The sequence below is a fragment of the Protopterus annectens genome, chromosome 12.part0, assembly GCF_019279795.1.
Source record: "Protopterus annectens isolate FY-2018-M chromosome 12.part0, PAN1.0, whole genome shotgun sequence".
NCBI lineage: Eukaryota > Metazoa > Chordata > Ceratodontiformes > Protopteridae > Protopterus > Protopterus annectens.
Window position 1 is genome coordinate 520,052,579 of NC_056746.1, and position 25,569 is coordinate 520,078,147.

Below are 25,569 nucleotides of genomic sequence, written 5' to 3' on the forward strand. Positions count from 1 at the left end.
TGCTGAAGGTCATTCAGTAGGCAAATGAGTGCAAAGGGAATCAAACCCTATAACATAGGAACTATAGCTCACAATCTTTACCCTGTTTTCCCTAATCGCAGGTGAGGCTATACTAAATACTTTTAAATCCTGCTATATGTTTTGTTTTATTTTGTGATTAACCTTTTGTCCTTTTTTTGTTTTATTTTGTGCTTAACCTTTTGTCCTTTTCAGGATGAAAAGGCACCTCAGGCTTCTTTTATTTTACCATTTTCATTAAGTTATGGGGAATAATTATTTTATTATTTTGATTTCCTAGTAGTCTAGTAGATATTGACTGCTCTTACAGCCTATCAGAGCATTTATTTGCTGTTCAAAAGGATCTTCCTGTCAAGCAAAAGCCAGCTATGCTAAATACATTTAAATCCTGCTGTGTGTTTTATTTTGTGATTAACCCTTTGTTATTTTTAGGATGAAAAGGCAGCATAGGTTTCTTTTAATTTGGGTGCTCTTTACTAAGACATCTGAAATACTTGTTTTTTTTTATTTTGACTTCCTGGTGGTCTACTGAATATTGACTGCTCTTACAGCCTATCAGAGCAGTTTTCTGATCTTCAAAAGGATGTCCCTCTCAAGTGAATGCAAGACAAGCAGTCACAGACAATAATAACAGGGAAACCCACCTCAAGTGTAGCATTAATGAGAGAGCACATCCCAGCTGTCCAGATTTTCACAAAATATCCAGATTTGTGCCTCACATTTGTGGTTTGTTCCTCATAAAATTTGTGGTTTTCTGGCAAACCACTGGGGAATGAAGTCACTAAGTGATGACAGACATTTGAATTTCATAACCTTCTGAAAAATGGATGATAATACAAAACCATTTTTTTTAAGTTTGTAAGAACAATATTTAAAATGTCCCTATTTTTGGCCCTTTGTCCCCTCATTATTGTTTGGCTTTGCCGAGATTTCTTGCCCTAAGAGGTTGCAAGATATGCTAAGGTGTATGGTCTAGAACTGATAAAAGGTAAAAACACTGGTGATGCCAAGGTAAAATCACCAAGACCTTTACTTAGAATACAAAATGTAAAAACTCCACTGACTAAGTGTTTTCACCCTGGTAGGGCATCTTTAGAGACTCTGTCTCCAGCGTTTTTACCTTTTATCAGTCTAATTACGTCTTTTGGAGTTATCAGTGATGTATGGCCTAGAACTGACTGAATCAGTATTCTTGGATTGCCTTTATGGCCTAAATGCAGTATAACCACTTGTGAACTTATGGTGAGGCGACTCAGATCATTACGTGAAGGGCTGCTGGTTTTCAGGACCCATTCAAAAACCTCTGTAAGTAATCTGCTGTTTCCCTTGCTCCAGTCATACAGAATCAACTACCTTCCTGAAACAGGTGTGCACATCCTTCCAAAGGTCCAATAAGGATTCTCAGTTAGATTAATGCATTTCAGTTATGCAATTCAGGACAAAGCAAGGTCAGAAAATATGGCTGACTGCTTATGCCACTTACCATTACTTCTTAGCAACTGACTAACTGATGATGATGATGATGATGATGATGATGATGATGATGATGATGATAATGATGATGATTGTGATGTCCCCTCTCTGGGCCAGTAATCAAGGATCCTGAATTCCCACCACTGATACTGGAGAGGGATGTTCACTTGGAACGAAAATGGATGCACCCCGTATTTCCAGATGCAGCTCTCTGCATCAAGCACAATTTCCCTCAAGAGCACACAGGGAACACACTCAGTCCAGGTCTGGGTTTCTCTCTCTCTTTCCAGGTCCCCAGTAAGACTACCCACTGGCACAGCTGTAGAGCTGAGTCTTTAGCCAACAGTCCAAGCTAAATCCTCCACTACTCTCTCTGTGAAACCAGTGGTCTGTATCTCTGTTCCAAGTAGCTGACACACACACTCTTTGAGATTTAATTTGCAAACACCCACAGACCCCCCCCCCCACCCACAGACACACACACACACCTGGGAAAGGCTGGCATAGATTTACTAGCTATGCCTCCTTCTGCCAGAGTATAAGGTAGCTATTTCCATCAGACACTCCAAAACCAGCTACTCTAAGGCTCTTATAAGGGTACCCAATTATACTGACTGAAATTAATACTAATACAAATGGTAATGTTTTGACTAATGCAGTAAAGCTTTCAGGAGTGGCCACAGAGTCACCAAATAGATATGAATACCCTCAAAGGTTAAAATATTTTCTAAAGGACCAGCCACAATGAAAAGTTTAAATATATTTAATAATAAATAATAAAAGAACATGGAAATACGGAATATCTATTTACAATAAACACCAGTGTTTCAGCCACAGGAGATATTAAAATAACACAGATGAATAGATTCACACAGATACAGAAAATAGCACTTAACTAATATCATTATATTTTTATGACTGATCTAAAGAATTACTATTCCCTGGTCACTTACTAAGGCAAGATGAAGTAGGTGAGGGGTCCTTCTTTGTTAGGTTCCAAAAACAGACTGGTCCGAGACTTCAGTCTCATCTAGTATTAAAACATAATTTTGCCCTGGATTACAAAATGACATCATATATATCTGGACATCTGACTTCTGGTTCCCAGACTACCACCTTCCCCAGCAACTGACCCAGAATCTCACACATATGTGTCAATAATACATACACACATAGAGCTTTGCTAAGCTCTGTTGCAGCTCCTGGAAGTCATAAAACAATAAAACACTTCCACTCCTCCTGAGCAGCAATTAGTTCACTGCTTTGGACAATACAACAAGGATTCCTAGTCCTTGTTTTCACAGACATTTCATCTCTGGCTGCAATCAGAACTGTAAGATACAGTCTTTATGGCCTACCAGGTAATTTCATTTCAAGTTATTTTTCATCTCTTCTAGTATCCTCTTTTACAATAATAATTTCAATAGATATAATACAACCTGACATACAAGTATATTTCTTTTTCTGTCCAGCAAGACATACTGTTGGTACATTTTTAACACAAGCAGTTTTACAAATACATTTTTCAACACAAGCAGCTGTACAAATCAATTTGATATACAAATGGCATAAAATTCTTTACAAATTCCAGATAGCTGTGCTGGTATAGGTTACACATCCACTGCCCTACTTCTCCTGGCATAGCTGGCAGTACCTCACATCATCACAATAAAGATGATGATGATGCAAATGATGTAATTTTTACTCAGGCACTTCCATCTACCATTCCAGCTAAACAATTCAAAGAGACTTGCAGTACATATTGAGGTCAAATACAATTGCACAAATTTCTAAAGAAAAAAATAGCCAACATCAGAAGTTTGAGTTACAGTTTTCATGCCTATTTCAGTGTTTGATATGCACTATCATTAGTTAATGTTATATAATTTTGTGTTTCTCACAGATTACTTATACCAAATGCTTTGTAGGAAAGATTTATAATGCTGACACATGAGAGTCACCAAAGCATAGATGAAATAGAAGGTATGAGATTTATGTTGGGGCCAGCGATGGATAACCAAGTGGAAATTGCTGTTCGCTCTTGGGTAGTGTGCCAATATCATGATAAAACAGTCATTGTGTATATTTCACCTTTTGATCCAGTATCTTTTCTGTATTCAGCACAGACAAAATGGCAATTGAAGTTGTGAGACTTTCGTGATACACCCTTGGACTTTTATTTTACTGTTATCTTGATAGATTAGTATAGCAAATGCCCAGAAACTGTATCTACTTCCCACATTACATCTGCTGCAGTTATTACTTTCCTCTCTACAGCTTTTAGGAGAGAAGATGACACGAAATACCTTATCTCAAAAATAAAATGACAGAATCATCTTAGTGTATAGGCAACAAATTTGGTAGAATAACAAAAATACCTGTTTCTCATCTGCATAGGTTTGCTATTAACACTGGTAAACTGAGTTAGGGACCACAGCAACATTTGTTGCAGGGAAAGGTACAGCTGCATTCAGCATGAGCAGATAAATTATCTGAATGTAGTTTTCTTTAGTAAATATGTACACAAATGCACTTTATAAGCACTTACACGGGTGCATGGATCATGCTATCCCTAATAGAACCAAGATGTTATCCTCCAAAAAAAGGAAGCCAATCTGGTGGTCCTCTGCCATAAACAAACTCTACAACAGAAGAAAGAAACTGTTGCAAAAAAGAGTAAAATCCCATGACTGGAGGAACTCCCTGGTCAACCTCAGTAAGAAGCTGAGATCCCTCATAAAATCCTCCAAAGCTAGTTACGAAAACAAAATTGCCACTGACTCTAAAGACAACCACAAAGCATTCTATAGCTATGTCAAGAATCTAAATGAGAACACTCAGATCTGCTCTGAGTTACAGCATAATGGCACTAAATATACAGAACCAACTGATATTGCCAACATCCTAACAGATAGGTTCAGTGCTAACTTTACCCCCCTCTCACCCCCTAGAGGGCCCATCTCTATACTGGAAGAATGCAAAGTTCCTATAAGCAAGGCTGCACAGGTAAAAAACACACTCTCCAAAGCCAAGAACACAGCATCCATGGGACCTGACAATATCCCAGGCTGCGTTCTACACGAACTACAGAATGAACTGGCACGCTACCTAAGTACCATGTTCAATCATAGCCTCACCTCAGGCTTTGCACCCACTGAATGGTGCACCGCGACAGTTATCCCACTCCACAAAGAGGGAACCATGACAGACCCCGGGAACTACCGCCCCATTAGCCTGATGAGCCTGGTCTGCAAGGCCATGGAACGTATCATCGTGGAACTCATAAACAAAGACATTGGTAATCTCCAAACTCTGGACCCTACTCAGTTTGGATTTGTAAAAGGCAAATCATGGCTCCTAAACCTGATTGACTTCTTTGAAGCAGTCACCAAAGCCATAGATGAGGGTAAAATGGTTCACACAGCTTATCTAGATCTCGCCAAGGCTTTCGACACCATCCCCCACTCTGGAATTATAGATAAGCTCACTAAACTAGGTATAAATCCCTATGTCACAAGATGGGTTGCCAACTGGCTCACAGACAGAACCCACAATGTGAAAGTAGCGGATTCCAAATCCGACATCAGCCCAGTGACAAGTGGACTACCACAGGGTTCAGTCCTGGGTCCTCTCCTGTTTGGTATCTACTGCTCTGTAGTGCAGGCCAACACAGAAGGTCTTTGGCTAACAAAGTTTGCAGATGACTGCAAACTAGGAGCCATAATCGAAACTCCTAACGATGTGGACAAACTACAAAAGGGCCTCACTGAGGCAGATACCTGGTGTCAAAGCCATGGCCTGAAGCTCAATGCCAAAAAGTGTATTGTCATCCCCTTTGGTAAAAACTCTGTACCCATGAACTACCACATAGCTGATAGTCTACTTAATGCTGAAAATGTGATAAGAGACCTTGGGACACAGGTGGACAGTAGTCTCTCCTTTGATAATCACATCGCCACAGTGGTCAGGAAATCCTTCTACGTGGCTCATCTCATCACAAAAGGATTCTCATCCAGAAAAAAAGAGGTCATTGTTCCCCTCTACTCATCACTCATTAGACCCATTATAGAGTACAACGCCCCTTTTGATATGTACCTCACAAGACATCTACAACAAGTGGAAAGACAACAGAAATACCTCACAAAGAGGATTACTGGCCTCAAACAGATGCCCTATGCAGACCATCTCAAAAAACTACAGCTTTATTCCATCACATATCGCCTACTCAGGGGCGATCTCTGCCTAACATACAAAGCTATGTCAAACCCAGAGCTGTTGGACATGCTCCACTTAAAGAAATCCCAATCCCTCCGAGCTACACGCTCTAGGGACCTTAATCTTGTCACCACAATAAACAGAACATGCTGGAGGGATAGATTCCTGTCCCAGAGACTTCCCATAATCTGGAACAGACTACCTATCTATATCAAACAGAGCTCCTCATTAGCACTCTTCAAGAAAAATCTTGATGATTGGATGGGAAATGGGAAATTCACCCTGGGGATCACTTCTGTGGCTCTGCTCGACAGGGGCACAGGAAAATAATTTTCTTGGGTGGTGAAAGCCAGGCTACATTTTTTGGCTAGGCTTGTATGGGCCCTAGGGCCGATAGCCTAGTACCTACCTATGAACCCATATGTACAAAGTAATCTTGAATGTTTCTATCATACTTATATAAAATGCATACTCTGTGAGGTAGGATATTTCTCAGTTAAGGATCACTGAATAACATAAAGCTGTAATTTCTTAATGACAGAAGCAATTTCTTTAGAAAGTGTGGTAAATTCAGTAACAAAATGACATACATCTTTCTTATCCTGAAACTTAGATCCTTGCATTAAATAGCCAGCTCAATATAAACATATTTTAGATTGGAATAATTGAGCTCTGCAAATGACAACTATCTGTCAAGGGTTTGCCTACTATCGTGTTATCATCATTTCATGTATCTAGCTGTCATTATAACCATCTATTATTTTCCCTAGTTTATGGTGAGCTCATTAGCACTACGTGTGATTGTAGTACAAACACTGACTTTTGTGTGTGTGCGCGCGTGCACATGTGCACACGTGTGTGTGTCTGTGTGTGTGTGTGTGTGTGTGTGTGTGTGTGTGTGTGTGTGTGTGTGTGTGTGTGTGTGTGTGTGTGTGTGTGTGTGTGTGTGTGTGAAACAAAGGATATTATTGTCTTCCTTAGTAATAGAGAGTATTCTTTGGATGTTATTTAGAAAGCATATTATAAAGTGTTGCATTCTCATGACAGCTTCAAGATTCATGCTTCTCCATTGTAACAAGACTTCTTGAACCCAAATCCACTTCTTGTTTACTCATGAAGTAAACTGACTCCTAAAACTTAAAGACCAAGGCTTGACATGAATAAGCCTCTCACTTAGGCAAACCAAGTTTTTGGATAATGTTAACAACTTAATGGGCTTATGAAGTAAAGAATAACTTAAGTGCATCTTAGTGTTTTCCCACCTCCTCAAGCCTCCTTAGACCCAAAAGACTTACAGAAATCATTCTCTTCTTCCTCAAATTCCTATACCTCAAACCACACCCACTCCAACGAATGTTCCACTGTTTACATTTACCCTTATACTTTCAGTGAGTTAAATCTAAAGGCATTAAAGAACGATTAGAGAAAATATCATGGGACAACCCACCACCTGCAGACAACCTAACAATTGTTTTTATATCTATGTAAAGAACATCTAATACAACCTCTAAAGCACATTTGCAATGTCTTCCTCCATCAAAATACCAGAAAAAAGTGTTAATCATTTCCACATCAAAAAAGTCTAACTGTATTCCACATCAAACTTCAGATCCATAATTGTTCTATCTATGTTAGCTAGTTATCTAACTATTTTAAATATATTATGTTTTCTCCTTACCGATATATTTTCTGGTCAAGTAGGAGTACAATGGCTGCCATTTGGATCCTCACAAATTATATTTTAATGAATATGAAGAAGAGTAATTTCACTGGGATCAAAGATTATATTGCTATCCAAAGCTCTCTCCTCTCCACTGTACTCACTCAGGCCTCTGTTCCACTGCTACAGACTGGTTTAAGAACTACCTCAAAAAAAGACAATTTAGTGTCAAACTTTGTTCTTTTTCTTAATATACTTTGACTTAAACAAGACGTAACTCGGAGATGTATTCTTACTCTTGCACTATTTTCACCTTTTGTTATTTAACTACCTTCCAATGTTTCAACATAAAACTCTATTACTCTATACAGATGGCATGGTTCCATACAGGTGTATCTCAAACTCTCGTAAAAAAAAAAAAAACAAAAAAAAACATAAACACTCAAGCAAGATATCTCTACCTCATCTTCCTGGTTTAGTGTAGTATCACATTCAGTGCCTTGACTGATATCATAGTGTAGTATAGTATCATGCTCAGTGCCTTGGCTGATGTCATAGTGTACTGTAGTATGTTCAGTGCCTGGTCTGATGTCATAGTGTAGTGTAGTATCATGTTCAGTGCCTTGTCTGATGTCATAGTGTAGTGTAGTATCATGTTCAGTGCCTTGTCTGTCATAGTGTAGTTTAGTATCATGTTCAGTGTCATGTCTGATGTCATAGTGTAGAGTAGTATGTTCAGTGCCTTGACTGATATCATAGTGTAGTGTAGCATCATGTTCAGTGCCTTCTCTGATGTCATAGTGTAGTGTAGTATCATGTTCAGTGCCTTGACTGATAACGTAGTGTAGTATCATGTTCAGTGCCTTGACTGATATCATAGTGTAGTGTAGTATCATGTTCAGTGCCTTGTCTGTCATAGTGTAGTTTAGTATCATGTTCAGTGTCATGTCTGATGTCATAGTGTAGAGTACTATGTTCAGTGCCTTGACTGATATCATAGTGTAGTGTAGCATCATGTTCAGTGCCTTCTCTGATGTTATAGTGTAGTGTAGTATCATGTTCAGTGCCTTGACTGATAACGTAGTGTAGTATCATGTCCAGTGCCCTGACTGATATCATATTGTAGTGTAGTATCATGTTCAGTGCCTTGACTGATATCATAGTGTAGTGTAGTATGTTCAGTGCCTTGACTGATGTCATAGTGTAGTGTAGCATTATGTTCTGTGCCTTGTCTGATGTCATAGTGTAGTGTAGTATCAAGTTCAGTGCCTTGACTGATATCATAATGTAGTGTAGCATCATGTTCAGTGCCTTGACTGATATCATAGGGTAGTGTTGTATCATGTTCAGTGCCTTGACTGATATCATAGTGTAGTGTAGCATAATGTTCAGTGCCTTGACTGATATCATACTGTAGTGTAGAATCATGTTCAGTGGCTTGACTGATGTCATATTGTAGTGTAGTGTAGTATCATGTTCAGTGCCTTGACTGATGTCATAGTGTAATGTAGTATCATGTTCAGTGCCTTGACTGATATCATAGTGTAGTGTGGTTATATGTTGAGTGCCTTGTCTGATATCATAGTGTAGTGTAGTATCAGGTTCAGTGCCTTGACTGATATTGTAGTGTAGTGCAGTATCATGTTCAGTACCTTGACTGATATCATGGTGTCGTGTAGTATCAGGTCCAGTGCCTTGACTGATATCATAGTGTAGTGTAGTATCATGTTCAGTGCCTTGACTGATATCATAGGGGATTGTAGTATCAGGTTCAGTGCCTTGACTGATGTCATAGTGTAGTGTAGTATCATGTTCAGTGCCTTGTCTGATGTCATAGTCATGTTGTATCAGGTTCAGTGCCTTGACTGATATCATAGTGTAGTGTAGTATCATGTTCAGTGCCTTGACTGATATCATAGGGGATTGTAGTATCAGGTTCAGTGCCTTGACTGATGTCATAGTGTAGTGTAGTATCATGTTCAGTGCCTTGTCTGATGTCATTGTCGTGTAGTATCAGGTTCAGTGCCTTGACTGATGTCATAGTGTAGTGTAGTATCATGTTCAGTGCCTTGTCTGATGTCATTGTCGTGTAGTATCAGGTTCAGTGCCTTGACTGATATCATAGTGTAGTGTAGTATCATGTTCAGTGCCTTGACTGATATCATAGTGTAGTGTAGTATCATGTTCAGTGCCTTGACTGTTATCACAGTGTTGTGTAGTATCATGTTCAGTGCCTTGACTGATGTCATAGTGTAGTTTAATGTCATGTTCAGTGCCTTAACTGATATCGTAGTGTAGTGTAGTATCATGTTCATTGCCTTGACTGATATCATAGTGTACTGTAGTATCATGTTTAGTGCCTTGACCCATATCATAGTGTAGTGTAGTCTTTGCTTTTACATTTTAAAATCACCTAGGCTGGGTCTGAAAATGGTCCCTTGGGATCAGTGCCCTGCCCCAAAAATAGCTAGCTACAATTTTAATCCATCCTTCTAGTCTAAAGTCTTCTACCCTTATTTTTCTTCTTTTAAACCTTCAAACAAACATATTATAGACTCCATCTTAAGCCATTAGTAATCTATGCAGTGGGTTTGTGGTCACATGCCTGGCCAATTCCATAACCAGTGCATGCCTCTCAACTGTACAGATTTTCACAGAATGTCCAGATTTTTTGGCTCATATTTCTGGTTCATTTCTTATAAAATTGTGGTTTTCTGGCACATCATTGAGGGCTGAAGTCAGAAAATAATGAAAGTCATTTGAGTTTCAGGCTTCATACCATTCCGAAAATTCATACTAATGCAAAGCATGTTGTTCTATCTACTTTCTAAGTTTATTAGAGCAATATTTAAAAAGTGTACCTATTTTTGGGCCTTTCTCCCCCCATTATTTATTGCTTTCTCCAGATTTCTTGCTATAACAGATTCAGAGGTATGAACCAGAGACAGTATTTTTCCCCTCATTTCATCCATCCTACCCCATAATCTCACCAGCTTCCATGGCCATTTTTTCAACAAACCTGTGAATTTTTCTCACAATTCATTCCAATGTTCTCTAATTGCTTGAAATGACAGCTACATCTTTATTCCCACACACTTGTAGTTGTTAACACATCCCAGTCATGGTAGAGGCCCTGCCTTATTCCAGCTCTCCTCAAGCTGAGAAAGGGAATATAAGTTTTACATCTCCACAAATGGAAAAAATCTCCACAGTTCCCAGAAACAACATATCTGTTATCTAATAGCACATGCAGTCATCTGCAAACATGCATAGACCATTGCACACCTCTCTAGCATCCCATTCTACAAAAATCTTTATACCCCTGACGGCAAGTTTTGGTCAGATCCGACCATAAGCTAATCACCCTAGATATCCACATCCCGCCCCCACCCCCCATTATGGAAATCATGGTAAAAAATTTCTCCAAAGCCAACTTCATGCTTCTTAAGACAGAAGTGGCGAACATCATGACACCCATGCAGATGGAAAATACAGTTACGACTGCTGAATCCTGCACAGATGCACTCTATAAGCACTTACACAAGTGCATGGATTGTGCTATCCCAAACAGAACCAAGACACTATCCTCCAAAAACAAGAAGCCAATCTGGTGGTCCCCTGCCATGAACAAACTCTACAACAGAAGGAAGAAACTGTTACAAAAGAGAGTAAAATCCCATGAGTGGAGGAGCTCCCTGGTCAGCCTCAGTAAGAAGCTGAGATCACTTATAAGATCCTCCAAAGCTAGCTATGAAAACAAAATTGCCACTGATTCTAGGGACAACCACAAAGCATTCTATAGCTATGTCAAGAATTTTAATGGCAGCAGTCAGATCTGCTCTGAGTTATAGCACAACGGCACGAAAATTAGAGAACCAACTGATATTGCCAACATCCTGGTAGATAGGTCCAGTGCTAACTTTACCCCCCTCTCACCCTCTAAAGGGCCCATATCTATACAGGAAGAATGCAGAGTCCCTGTAATCACAACTACGTAGGTAAAAGCTGCACTGTCTAAAGCCAAAAACACAGCATCCATGGGACCGGACAACATCCCAGGCTGTGTTTTACACGAACTTCAGAATGAACTGGTTCCCCACCTAAGCACCATGTTCAATCATAGCCTCACATCAAGCTTTGTGCCCACTGAATGGTGCACAGCAACAGTTATCCCACTCCACAAAGGGGGAGCCACCACTGATCCCGGGAACTATTGCTCTGTTAGCCTGAAGAGCCTGGTCTGTAAGTTTATGGAACGTATCATCATGGAACTCATAAACAAAGACATTGGTAACCTCCAAACACTGGACCCCACCCAGTTCAGATTTGTGAAAAGCAGATCATGCCTCCTGAACCTGATCGACTTCTTTGAGGCAGTCACCAAAGACGTAGATGAGGGTAAGGTGGTTCACACATCCTATCTTGACCTTGCCAAGGCTGTCGACACCATCCCCCATTATGGATTTATAGCTAAACTCACTAAGCTAGGTATAAATCCCTACATCACAAGATGGGTTGCCAAGTGGCTCACCGACAGAACCCACACTGTAAAAGTTGCAGACTTCAAATCTGACTTCAAACCAGTGACAAGTGGAGTACCACAGGGTTCCATCCTGAGACCTCTCCTGTTTGTTATCTACTTCTCTGAAGTACAGGCTAACACAGAAGGCCTTTGGCTAATGAAGTTCACAGATGACTGCAAACTAGGAGCCATAGTCGAGTCCCCAAATGATGTGGACATCCTACAGAAGGGCCTCACTGAGACTGATGCCTGGTGTCAGAGCCATGGCCTCAAGCTCAATGCCAAAAAGTGCATTGTCATCCCCTTTAGTAAAAACTCTGCACCCATGAACTACTACATAGGCGGCAGTCTACTTAATGCCGAATGTGTGATTAGAGACCTTGGGACCCAGGTGGACAGTAGTCTCTCCTTTGATAATCACATCGCCACTGTAGTCCGGAAATCCTTCTACATGGCACACCTCATCACAAAAGGGTTCTCATCCAGGAAAAAAGAGGTCACTGTTCCCCTCTACTCTACAGTCATTAGACCCATTATAGAGTACAATGCCCCTTTTGGAATGCACCTCACAAGACATCTGCAGCAGCTGGAAAGGCCACAGAAGTACCTCACAAAGGGGCTTACTGGCCTCAAACAGATGCCCTACACTGACCATCTCAAAAAACTCCAGCTTTACTCTGTAGCATATTGCCTACTCCGAGGTGATCTCTGCCTAACATATAAAGCTATGTCAAACCCAAAGCTGTTGTACATGCTATACCTAAAGAAATCTCAATCCCTCCGAGCTACACACTCTAGGGACCTAAACCTTGTCACTACAATAAACAGGACATGCTGGAGGGATAGATTCCTGTCCCAGAGACTTCCCATACTCTGGAACAAGCTACCCATCTACATCAAGCAAAGTTCCTCATTAGCATTCTTCAAGAAAAATCTTGATGAGTGGATGGGAAATAGGAAATTCACCCCGGGGATCACTTCTGTGGCTCTGCTCGACAGGGGCACAGGAAAATTACTTTCTTGCATGGCATAAGCCAGGGAACCTTGTTAGCTAGGCTTTCTTAGGCACTTGGGCCGATAGCCTAGTACCTACCTATGAACCTATGAACCTATGTAGTAGCAGCATACACTGGAGGTAGATGTCAACAATAATCGAATCAGATCTTATTGTCTCAAATAGCAGTGCTTATAAACTGAAATAGACTGAGTTACAATGTCTTATTATGTCAGCGATATCCAAATCAAATCTTACTGTCTCAAATAACAGTGCTGATAAACTGAAATAGACTGAATTACAATGTCTGTAGCTTCTGTGCTCATTAGACTGCTCATAAAGTTGATACTCAGAATTAATCCTTCTGCACTCAGTTCCAAGTTTCTCTACCGAACTTCTGTGGACTGCACTGCTATGACTTTCTGAGTATCAGTACAGACTAGCTTACTTACTTCTGTGTCTGAAATATTTCTCCTAAAATTACCAAAAAACTTTTCATTTTCTACATGCTTCTTTAACCATAGTTCCCAAGCCTTGTACCATCTAAACAAGATCAGTTTTTACTCAATGTACTGCACATTCTGTTAGCACATTCTATTCTTATCAGTACTCTTGAATGAAGGTTATTGCTTTGTATTGAAGCATTCCTTTCTATTGAAACTGCTTTCACTGAAACTGCAAGTAAAATATAAATTTTAAAATGAAGATATAGGCCTGCTTTAATAAGGCTGTATTTCTAGGCCTGTGCAAAGAGAAAACTGTATTTATGTCTAACAAACTACATTTAAGTGAAACCTGATCTTATAATTCCCATTGAGGTCCCTCAACAGTTATCTGTATCTGTAGTTACTTTAAAATATAAAATATAAAATATAAAATGAAGACACAGGCCCAACCTTATATTTTCAGGTCTCTGCAAGGTTTATTCTAGTAAGTGTAATTATGTAGGATTTATTCTGGAACAATTGTCTCTAAAATAGGTAAACTGGTATTTGCTTCTGTAATTACTTTATATAGTTATTAATATAACCTGCAAGGGATACTAGAATGATCACTAGAACTAATATAACAGGTATAAAATAATTTATCTTTGTCTGGTAAATGAACCTGCAATTCTAACTTTGACCACTAGGTGACACTTGAAATTTCACAGTCTGTTAATTATCTGAAAATCTTTTGGACTGAAGCTTTTTTATGATTTAATTATAACTGGGCAATTCTTTAACATGTCTTATAACTAGTATTAAATATCTTATGTTACAAGATCCATACGAACCTTATTTTATACATATTTGTATCTTGAAGCATAATTCCCATATATTGTGTTAACTTGATTCTGTAAATCTTCAGCTAGATTTGTTAGTATTAATTAATAATGATTTACATTTACCTTTTCAATTTTTTTGTGTAGTGATAGATGCTTGCATTTTAAAGTTGTGTCTCAAATATTCTGTAAATGTCTTTGTGTTGTAATTATAAAAGTACTTTTACTATCCTGTCCAATGTTTAACTTTCTGTCTAGTGTACAGTAATGTGCACTGTATTCTGTAACAAATTAACAAATGAAGCCTGACCTGTCGTGGCTTGTGTATACTAAATAGTTGGTACTTACGTATTATCGCAACCACATGTAATGGCAATGGTGGTTGCTTAAAGATCATGACATATGGTCATTAATGTATGCAGAAATGTTGGCCCTTAATATTTTACTATTTTTGGGGTAACATGCTCCTGTTAATGTCTGTAAATCCTTAACTTTGTGTGGTTGCGGACTTTTTTTCATAGATGGGATCGTGTAATTTCGCTGTCACTTGTTGAGGAATTCCACTGCCGCAACTATTTAATTGCCCAACAAAAATACAAACGTCTGAAAATGGAATTTAAGAAGCTTGGCTTTTTGGTTGTTTTCCATTTTGTGGAGATCATTTCACCTTTATAGAGTTGGAAAAAGGTAGGTAGACTGAAGTAGTATTTGTCGAAACTTTTCTGTATGCAACCAGGGCTTATATGACAGCTTGTGAGAAATGAACGCTTCTTTGTGGATTCTAATAAAATATTTTCATTAAGTTACAGACTCGAAAATTGTTTATGGGATTTCAAGACCTTAGCTGTTCTGCATCACCTGCAAGCCTTTAATTAGTGAAACAAAGTAATTTTATGTCACTGTAGGGTTTAACTGGCTAGACTGGACCCTACGGCTCTTGAGCTGTATGAAAGGTGCACAGCTGCATGCTGGTACTACCAGTTTAAAACACTTTGCAATCCATCACACTTTTGCCATGCAACCTACTGTGGACCACTAATATAGGTAATTGATCTGTGGCTTTGCAGCATTTCAAGCTTATTTAACTTCATACCGATCAAACAATCATATGCCATGATCGTTAATATTGCCGTTCAAAATGTGGTTGCGATAATACGTAAGTACCAAATAATTATTACTACTTATTCTTTAATCTCAATGATGGTGCTGCGGTAGCGTTGTTGCCTCACAGTAAGACGCTGTCTGGTTCGATTCTCAGCTAGAGCGTCTTCTGTGTAGAGACATGCATGAATGGGCGTACCTTCGTTGAAGGTTGTGCATCAGGGCTGGTAACTCGGCACGTAAAAATCAACTACCAATCATTAGCAGACCAGAGTTCCGCTGTCGCGACCCCTAACCGGGAAAAGCCGAAAGACACAAACAAATTCTTTAATCTCAATAAGCTTGCTGCAAATAATTCTGTCACTTTACCCTTAAACTAATGATTGAATAATATAAGGTGTGATGTAATTCTGCAAAGTCTGTTCTAATTATGAATGCATATATTTATGCATGCTGAAAACTGTCTAGTAATGCTGTTAGAAATGTATAACTGAGTATGAATTGTCTGTTCTGAAATCTGACTGAAATTTGCACTAAAGTGGTACATATTTATACTGAACATCTGAAACAGCTGCGTATAAATGTTATATTCTGGAAACTAACTAAACTAACAATAAAGGAATACCTTTCCTACCAGTATCATCTGTACATAAATTAAAACATAAACTGAAATCTGGTACCATTATACATTTCTTTAAAAACATAACATGAAATTGAGACTTTAGCTTGAAATATTTGTTTGACTACACTTCTGACACTTGCTTTAACTCTAATCTGCATAAATGCACATCTGTTTTATATACATTTTAAACTCTAAAGAATGCTTTCTTTAGATAACTGAAACATATTTACATAAATTCAATTAGTATATTAGATATGTAAAGAAACATTGGAAACAAACAATAATCTTCACTTCTGGCTTTGTTAATCTTGTTTTTCTGTCAGTACTCAACTTGTGCATCACAGCTCTTACCAAATTTATGCCTTACTCTGCACCGTCCCAGTCACTGCTGACATATTGGAGAAGCCACCTCAATGTCCGTTATAGTTTGTTTTTAGTCTCTTTTGTAAAGGATTTGGCTTCCAGACTTTCCTCATACCTCTGAGACAAGGTTGTGTGCAGAATATCTTGAACCTTTAATAAACCTGTAAATGAAGTTGCTTGCATATAATACCTTTAAAAATGCAAAAAAACAGTATCAGGTTCTTAAAATAACATCTGCAGCTTTAACAATTATAAATTGACAGCATTACTTGTTGCTACCCTTGTAATATATCCTATCCCCTCATGGGACACCCTACCTGCAGCATGAGTCTGTCCATGCAAGAAGCTCTAATCCCACTATTCCCCATAGCCCCATTCAAGTCATCACCTCCTAAAAATCCATTTTCCAGTTTATTGCCTGTAGTTATTGGTGTCCCACAAGGATGTGTACTAGACCCCACACTTTTCAGCATATTCTTCAATGCCCTGCACGCAGCTGCAAACATGCTACCCTAATTCAATACACTGATAATGTGACTCTAATCTACTCTGACAGATCCGTTTCTGAACTCCAATACCTTGCACAACAATCCTTATTGAATGAAACATGACTAAATAATTCACAGCTACTGATAAATGCTGAAAAGGTAAATTACTGCTCTTTACCACAAAACACATCTCAGCCAAGACAACAGTATTCATTGTCATATATGTCAACAACACCATGACATAAGAAGAAAACTACACAAAATGAGCGAGTGTTATCATAGATGATCAGTTGAAATTTGACCACCACGCATCCCATGTGGTTAAAAAAACTCTTCAAAAACTGGGTACATTATACAGAGTAAAAACCTCCTTCACTGCCATAGACAGAAGATGTATAGCCTCTGCTTTCTTACTGCCATCTCTCCAGTGCTGCCCCAGTCTTCATTAACCTTCAAATCTGACAACTGTCCAAACTTGTTATAATAATATAGCTAAATTTGCAGTAAACTGTGACAACAGAACACACCACAGACTACTCCTCAGAGAATTAAACTTGTTAAAACTACCATATCACTTAGTTATTTCTAAGCTAACTACAATACACAGACTGTTCTATAAGACAGAAAATTGTCCAGCTCTTAAAAAACTTAAAGCAACACTATACTTCCAATAAAATTTTATGCTCTAGAAAAAAAATCACTAATCCCCATAAACAAATCACCTAATGCTGCAGGTGACTTCCTATATTCAAATACTGGAGCTAAACTATAGAACCCCAGCATACCTCTCAGATGTCCAGATTTTCACAGAATGTCTAGATTCTTGTCTCATATTTTTGGTCTGTTCCTCATAAAATTTGTGATTGTCTGGCATATCAGGCAGGACTGACCTCACTAAATAATGACAGACATTTGAGTTTCAGACTTCATTCCCTTCAGAAAATAGATGGTAATATGAACACTTCTATTCTAGTAACTTTCTGAGTTTCTAAGAGCAATATTTAAAATATGTCCCTATTTTTGGCCCTTTGTCCCCAATTATTTTTGGCTTTGTCCAGATTTTGTGTGCTAACAGGTTGAGACGTATGAACTCCAAACCACTGCCATTGACATCCATTTAAAATGCAAACTCATTTAAAATACAAGTAAATTTTCACCTATCAAATCAATGGATCCGCTGCTGTATATCTCTAGGATAGATGCCATCATTATCTACAACTTGCTATATTACCAAACCATTCTCTTCATTCGTAATCCTATGTCCCACAATACCTGAATAGTTTTACCAGCATCTCCCAGCTATATACATAGTTTTGTGACACTGCTTATCCCCAGCTCTATACTTCTACTATAACCTTATGATAGCCAAATATATTAATCAGCTATGAATATGCTTTGAACTACAATATTAACATTTTCTACCCTACCTAGTTCCTTTTCTCACCTCAATTTCTTTGAATTTCTAAGCACTAATCTCATAATTTATTATTTGTTTGTCAAACCCACTAATACAACTCCTGAAATGCTCAATGTTCAGCATCTACTAATGTGTACATATCTTTTATACTGTAATAGTTGCCTTTATTTCATATGAATGTAATCTAATTAGCAAATGAATGAGTAATTGTTAATATAATACATTGTGTCTGTTCGTAAATATTGATTTAAAATGTTTGTAATATGTTGATGCTTTACTACCAGGGCATCCACTAAAAAGGCTTTTTTGACAAACCCACTAAACAAAAGCAAAATAAATAAAATAAAATAAAATCAACATAGTCTAGCACACCAGAAGCTACTAAATATATAAAGAACATTAGCTCACATTTCAGAACAATGTACTAGACACAGAAAATGTATTTAATACAAACGTAATATTCCTTTAGCAATTAGTTTGACAGATACTTTCCTCACAGTGACCAGTTGCCCATAATTATATGACTAATCTCACTTGAAAACTGAAGATCAATAAGCAGGAAAAAATTTTTCTCCCTGCAGCTGACCATCAGCTGCTATCAGTGGCTCTTCTTGTCCAGGATCTACTCTGCACTTCTGTATACCCCTGAACATACTCAGACCCTGCTCAAGGCCTGTGAGGACAGCAAGACATCCTGGGACAGCATCATATTTCTGCCAGGAGGGTTCATCTTATGCTCTAGTTCTCATTTCCCTTGTGCACATTGTACTTCCATGTGGGCAGATGTGCATGGAAATGTACAGCATATTGTCCTACATATGCTCCAGCTCAGACAAATTCCTCTGACTAAGCCCATTTCAGGACCCCCCTTACACATCCATATCATACACCTTAGATCAGATGCAAGCTGCATGCAGGTGCATGCCCCCTGGGATCTAACACAAGCTGCATGCAGGTGCATGCCACCTGGGATCTAACACAAGCTGCATGCAGGTGCATGCCACCTGGGATCTAACACAAGCTACATGCAGGTGCATGTCACCTCGGATCTAACACAAGGTGCATGCAGGTGCATGCCACCTGGGATCTAACACAAAATACATGTAGATGCAGGCCACCTGGGATGTAACACAAGCTGCATGCAGGTGCATGCCACCAGGGATCTAACACAAGCTGCATGCAGGTGCATGCTCCCCTCATCCCCAAGATAGGCACACTCATTCTTCCCCTGCCACACCTCATATTCCCAAGCTTCTAATCAAACTTCAGTTGCTCCCCTAGGTAATAGTTAAGGCTTTATCCCCTCTACACCATGATCCAGCTTAACAAGGAATGGAAATTAAATGTTGTAACCGCAGATCCAGGCAGTACAAACAGCATTTGGACATAGCATCACCTATCTCCTCCACTCTAAGAAATTCCAGCCATATTTCACTTTTCACAATAACTCAGACAGACTCTATCTTCATAATTCCAATGACCACTGCAGCAAGGTAAGGGTTCCTATCATGTAGTCAAACTTTTACAAGTTCAAACCACATATGGTCGAGACCATAGGTTCGAATTTGTAAAAGTTTGAGTATTTAAATGTAAATCTCCATAAGTGAAGGTTTCCATTCAGTTCAATGTGGTGTGATCTCGGAGTCGGAATATTTATGTAGCAGGGGGTGTGGGGGTGTAGGGGGGCTTGCCCCCCTGCTTACAACAATTTATTTTGTTGTCTGCTGTTTTTTTTTTTTTCTGTAGTCGAAGTTCAGTAACTTCGAACATAATGGTTCAAACATTAGGTGTTCGGAGTTATGAAACTTTGACTATGTGATATAGACCCATTTAGTAAATTAGGCAGTTGCCCACTTCCTGAGTAATTTGTAAACTCTCTTTAGCTAGACATCATCAAATTTAAACCTGACCTTAGGAAGGACTTGTATATTCCTGTAAACATTTCATATAGGTTGCTGTAATTGCTTTTAAATAATCTGATGATGTAGAAAATGACACTTGTTGTTCTATGTCAAATTAAAAGGACCTCTCTGCAGCACTGCCAGATCACAGAAACGGATAACTGGTGCCAGAGCCATAAAATGCATAGTCAAAACAAGGTTACCCCTAGCTACCATATAGGTGGCAATCCACTGAGCACAGAAAAAGTCATCAGAGATCTGGGGACCCAGGTTGACAGTAGCCCACTCATGTTGCTAAAGTAGTTAGGAAAACCTTCTATATCACCCACCTGATCATGAAGGGATTCACATCTAGATCAAGGGAGGTCATCGTCCCCCTGTACTCATCACTCATTAGACCTATGATTGAGTACAATGGAATGCATCTGACCAGACACCTGCTGCAGCTTGAAAGGCCCCAAAGTTCCTCACCAAAAGGATAAAGGGTCTCAAAATATGTCTTATGCTGCCTGACTGAAAGAACTCCAGCTCTATTCAGTCTCATACCGCTTGCTCAGAGGTGACCCAGATTTGATGAATATGCTTCACCTCAAAAAATCTAGATCCCTCAGAACCACGGAGGGACAGATTCATCACCCAGAGACTTCTGGCCTTGTTCAAGAGGAATCTTGACCAATGGATGGGAGATTGCAGATATAGGATTACTTCAGTGTCACTGCTTGACAGAGGCACAGCAAAATGATAGGCATAGTTTTATTCAAACTAAAATGAACCTATGAACCTATAAGAAAGCTTTACCCCCCCCCCACTGAGAAATGGCAATGAAGGCCAACCGCAAGACCTCCAAGTAATCTTCCACAGCGTGACCTTCATCCCACTGTAGTGAGCAGCCCTGGAGACCGCTGGACCTCAGCAGTTTGTGAAGTGGCCAGTGTAGATCATTCAGGTTGCTACTTCACCTCTGCCTGCATCATGGCTGATCCTACAAAAAAAAATATATGAAAACAAGAAAGTAAAGTAATAAAAAGAAAATTACAAACATGCAGAAAAAAAGAAACAAAGAGAAACATTCAATTATTATGTTATGCAGTTTATTTAAAATACTACATTACTGTCAGGAATATACCTCACTTGCCCTGTGACTTACCTTGTTGCCTGGGCAGACTGTCCTGCTTACTGTGACAGACAATCCAGTTTTCTTTAATTTCTTCTGGTGCTTAAAAGCATAAAATAAGCAGCAATGAATAGAACACATTCCTGACAGAAGAAAACTACAGCTGCTAGTTCTACTGTACAGTGACAATGCTTACAACAATAAAGTGTATGGAGCCCCCAAATCTCTGTCTGAATAGGTTTGGGTGGTGGGTCTATATCATATGATCGAAGTTCCAAAACCTTGAATCATTAAAGGATGAAATTTAATGATCGAAGTCTCGGAACTTCGAACACACATAAAAAAAAAGTAAAAACAGTAAAAACAAAAAAACGCTCTATGAAGGGGGCAAGCCCCCCTGCTCCCCCCGCACCCTCTGCTACTTAAATATGCCAACTCCTTTCTGCACTCTATGGCAATCTCCATTATATGCTTCGAAGTTTTACAACTTCGATCATTAAAGTTCGTTTAAGTTGTAAGACTTCGATCATATGATAGGAACCCTGGATGGCACCTCCTTAGCTGACTATATTTGTGCCAGCAAAGCTCATCAGTGGGTAATGGTAGTGGAATCACTTCCTGCCCTTGCAAACTGGTGCCAGTCATCCACTTTATAAAGGGGGACTTCAAGGTCTCCCTGCAGGCACTCCCAGTGGTCTCTGTGCAGCAGGTATAAAAAGATTCTGTACTCTTTGCTGAACCAGGGCAAAGCCTTACCAGATGCTGTGCCTCCAGGAGAAAAGCAGGAACTGAGGCACATGGCCACATGTCACAGACACCAACTGGCATGTCCCAACAGGTAGCAGAGTAGTATGGTGCCCATTAACAGTACTGTGATGTGTGTGGTCAGTAGAGAGATATAAAGTGATATTAGCATGGCCAGGACACTGTATGTGATCTTCCAGCCCCATAAATGATCAGAAATGGGCTCTGTAGCAGAGACTGGGGGGATAATGCATCATATTATTGGCATACATTAGAGTCAGTCACACTATATCACCTCATTACTATAATAATCCTGCTACAATCACTGTTTAACAATAATAAAAACTACAGTCACCATTTTGTAGGAGACCACTGTACAACAAGCAAAACAGAGGATCAGAATATGGTGGATATCAAAGTGTACTGCCATATAGATAAATGAAAAGCAGACAGGACAACTGGTAATGGACTTCAGGCCCCACAGTCACCATACAAGGGTATATGGAAGCAAAAGACACTGTCACACAGTAGTGGAGTATGTGGGGAAACACTGCACAATGTACAAGAGGGGACTGATGAGATGAGGGTTTCAACTGACAGGGCACAGGGGACAGACAGGACATGTTTCAGTTCTATTGGGGAACTCAGAGTGTCAGGGCACAGGAGACAGGCAGGACAGGTTGCAATCCTGTTGTGGATCCTCAGCCTGACAAGACACAGGGAACACAGTCCAACTCAGTTGCTATTCTGCTGTGTAGATGATGCCACACTGTGCCATAGGCAGACAGACAGCATGAAGTGCTACAGGGGATAGTGGACCTCCAATACACCAAGCATAGGCTGTACTATCTATACATGTCGATGGACAGCAATCATGTCTAACATGCATACAGCTCCCTCACTATAGCACAGATAGTTTTCAGGGCCACTACATGGTGCTGGGGGAAGGATGGAGACAATTATCAGCTGGTATGGCCAGTCAGACATGCACACAATTATCCACTTATGCAGCCTACAGGTATACATGCCCTGGCATAGGACTGAAGGAATGGCAGTGGATGCAGAAGCTCACCACACAGGAGATGGAGGTATTACTACAGGCCCTGTGGTCACAGTGCATGCATATCCCTGGGAAGGGGAAAGCTGACAGAGCTTTACAGGGACAGGTGTGGCAGGGAGTGGTGCAGGACATAAGTGCATTGGACCATTATAATAGTACAAGCATGTCACAGAACTACCAATATGTACCTTCATGCTAGGACCAAAGCACTGGAAAATTGGCAGAGACTGGCTAACCGCTGGGGAGGGGGGTGAACTACCAACACAGTGGTGTCTCACAGGGACTGAAGAATATTAGTACCCCTCAACATAGAAATTGAGAGAATCCTCATACCTGGAGGGGGCTTAAATTTGGGATCTGGGCTGCGAATGGCAACCTGAATGTCTGCAGGGAATGTCCCAGCTGACTGGTAACAAATGTGCATTTATGTCATTCAAGCACACTGTGGCTACAGCAGTGGCAACTTCTACCACTGAATACATATGCATATGTCCCCACTGTGTATGTATAAATTTGGCATGAAGCAGTCTGTGTAACACATGATAGCGAGAAACACACATATGCTCCAACATTGCCACAGGTATGTTTTCTATATGCATTCACAGGTTACAATGTGAGATGATCCAGCACAAAAGGTTAAAACATCCTTGGTGTTAGAAGGTCACCAGTGGCTGCTGCTGCTGATGCCATGCAAATGGCACAGTCTGATGACACAGGTGTCATTGTCAAAACTACTAACAGTGGAGGGCACACTCATATCACTCACACCTGAGGTGAGTGAAGAGGGGCAGGATGAACCTGAAGCATCACCTGTGTTCAGTGAATGTCATCCCATCCATGTCAACCCACAGATAGCAGCAGAGGGTCACACTTCCTATGAGGTGCAAAAACCCAGCATAGGGGAGAGGTGTGTAGGTGGCTGCCACTGTCATGATTCCAAAACTTTCCTAGACCTGGGTGTCACACTTGGTATCAATCAGCAGATGTGCAGATTAGAAATCCAGGCACAGAAATATGCATTCATACCATGTCTGAGATGGTGAGTGGGCTGTGTGACCTGTATGAGGACCAGCCACCATACAGACTAGACAGGCCATACCCTCACCATATGTACTAACAGATATGTACAAGGACACGTTGCCCTAATATTATGACTGTCTCATTATTAGTACAGATTACATACAACATACCTGAGAATTCCAGTCCAAGAGTATGTATTCTTAGGAAGGTAGCGAAAAACAGACTACCACACACGCTTTCAGACTATCGTTTGCCACCTCAGAAATGTCTACATGTACAGATAGTGCTATTATTCCACCTGATACTGTTGTCCAAATATCCAATATGGTGTTTGGAATCTGCATAATCTAGCATAAATGATGGTGTCCTTCTAAAACAATGCAATTTTATACCTGATTGCATGAGACACATGCAAGTTAAGCCAAGATGCATGACTGTCTTTGTTTTGTTTTGCTAGCATGCCTCTGCAGCTTAAAAGACAGATTGCTGCCTGTGCTCATCACTGACAGCTACTGGTTGTAAGCTTTCGCTATAGCCCTGTGTGAGTACATACATTGTGCTACTCCACAACTACTTGTTGTATTATCTGAGATTCCAAAATCACATTTTAGGGATGATTTAGAGGCTACCACTTTATTCCTTTAAAAGTGACAACATTTTCACAGGAAATTCAGAAGTATGGCAGATTCTGCTACTGCCTGCTGCAAATTGATTTCATGGTGCCTGAAGGAGAGCAAAGTTATGCTTGATCTCCTTCATGGCCATTTTGCCAGTTCAGGGAGTACCTACTGGGCCTCTTTGATGGTGCCTGAAAAAAAGTTGATGTCTGGTTTGACCTAGCTAAGACGTTGATCTCAGGCCCAGGTGTCACTAGGGACTAAGTAAAAATTAATGAACGACAGTAACCGAAAATCAGAGACAAATTTTAAACATTAGCCCTATATTCTTAAAAAGTTGCTAGAATAACAGGTTTTGCATTAGCTTGCATTTTCTGAAGGATATGAAGTCTGAAACTCAAATGTCTGTCATTATATAATGGCTACAGTCCTCAATGATTTGCCAATAAAATACACAATTTTTTTTAGAAACACATAAAAAATATGAGGCAAAATGTGGTCATTCCATGCAATCAGTGACAATTCAGAACCATGTCCTGAATAGCACAATAAGTGGATAGCATTGCACCATTTTTCTCCTGTTTTATGTTTGAGACTGTTCTTGCTAGTTGCAGGCATTTGTTAAGGTCACCTTAGACAATGTGTGGGCTGATGTGTTGATCTTTACTGTCAGATGGAGATGTTGGTGGCAGTGCCAAATACATGTGATTTTTGGATTCTGTAGGGCCCTGTTACATGGTAGGGTTATGCTGCACCATTCTACAGTGCCTGCACACTTCCTACTGTCTCCTTGTCTGTAACTGGACCATATTCTGTGAATATATGTTATAGTATTCACAAGAAAGACCATCTGCTTGCTGTCTGTCACATATCTGAGAGGATATATGAATAGAACAGTGACTCTTGTCAGTTGTTACATTGTATCTTATTATTGCCACAGTTCTCTGATGTGCCCTTTCCCTTTCTCTTTCAGCAC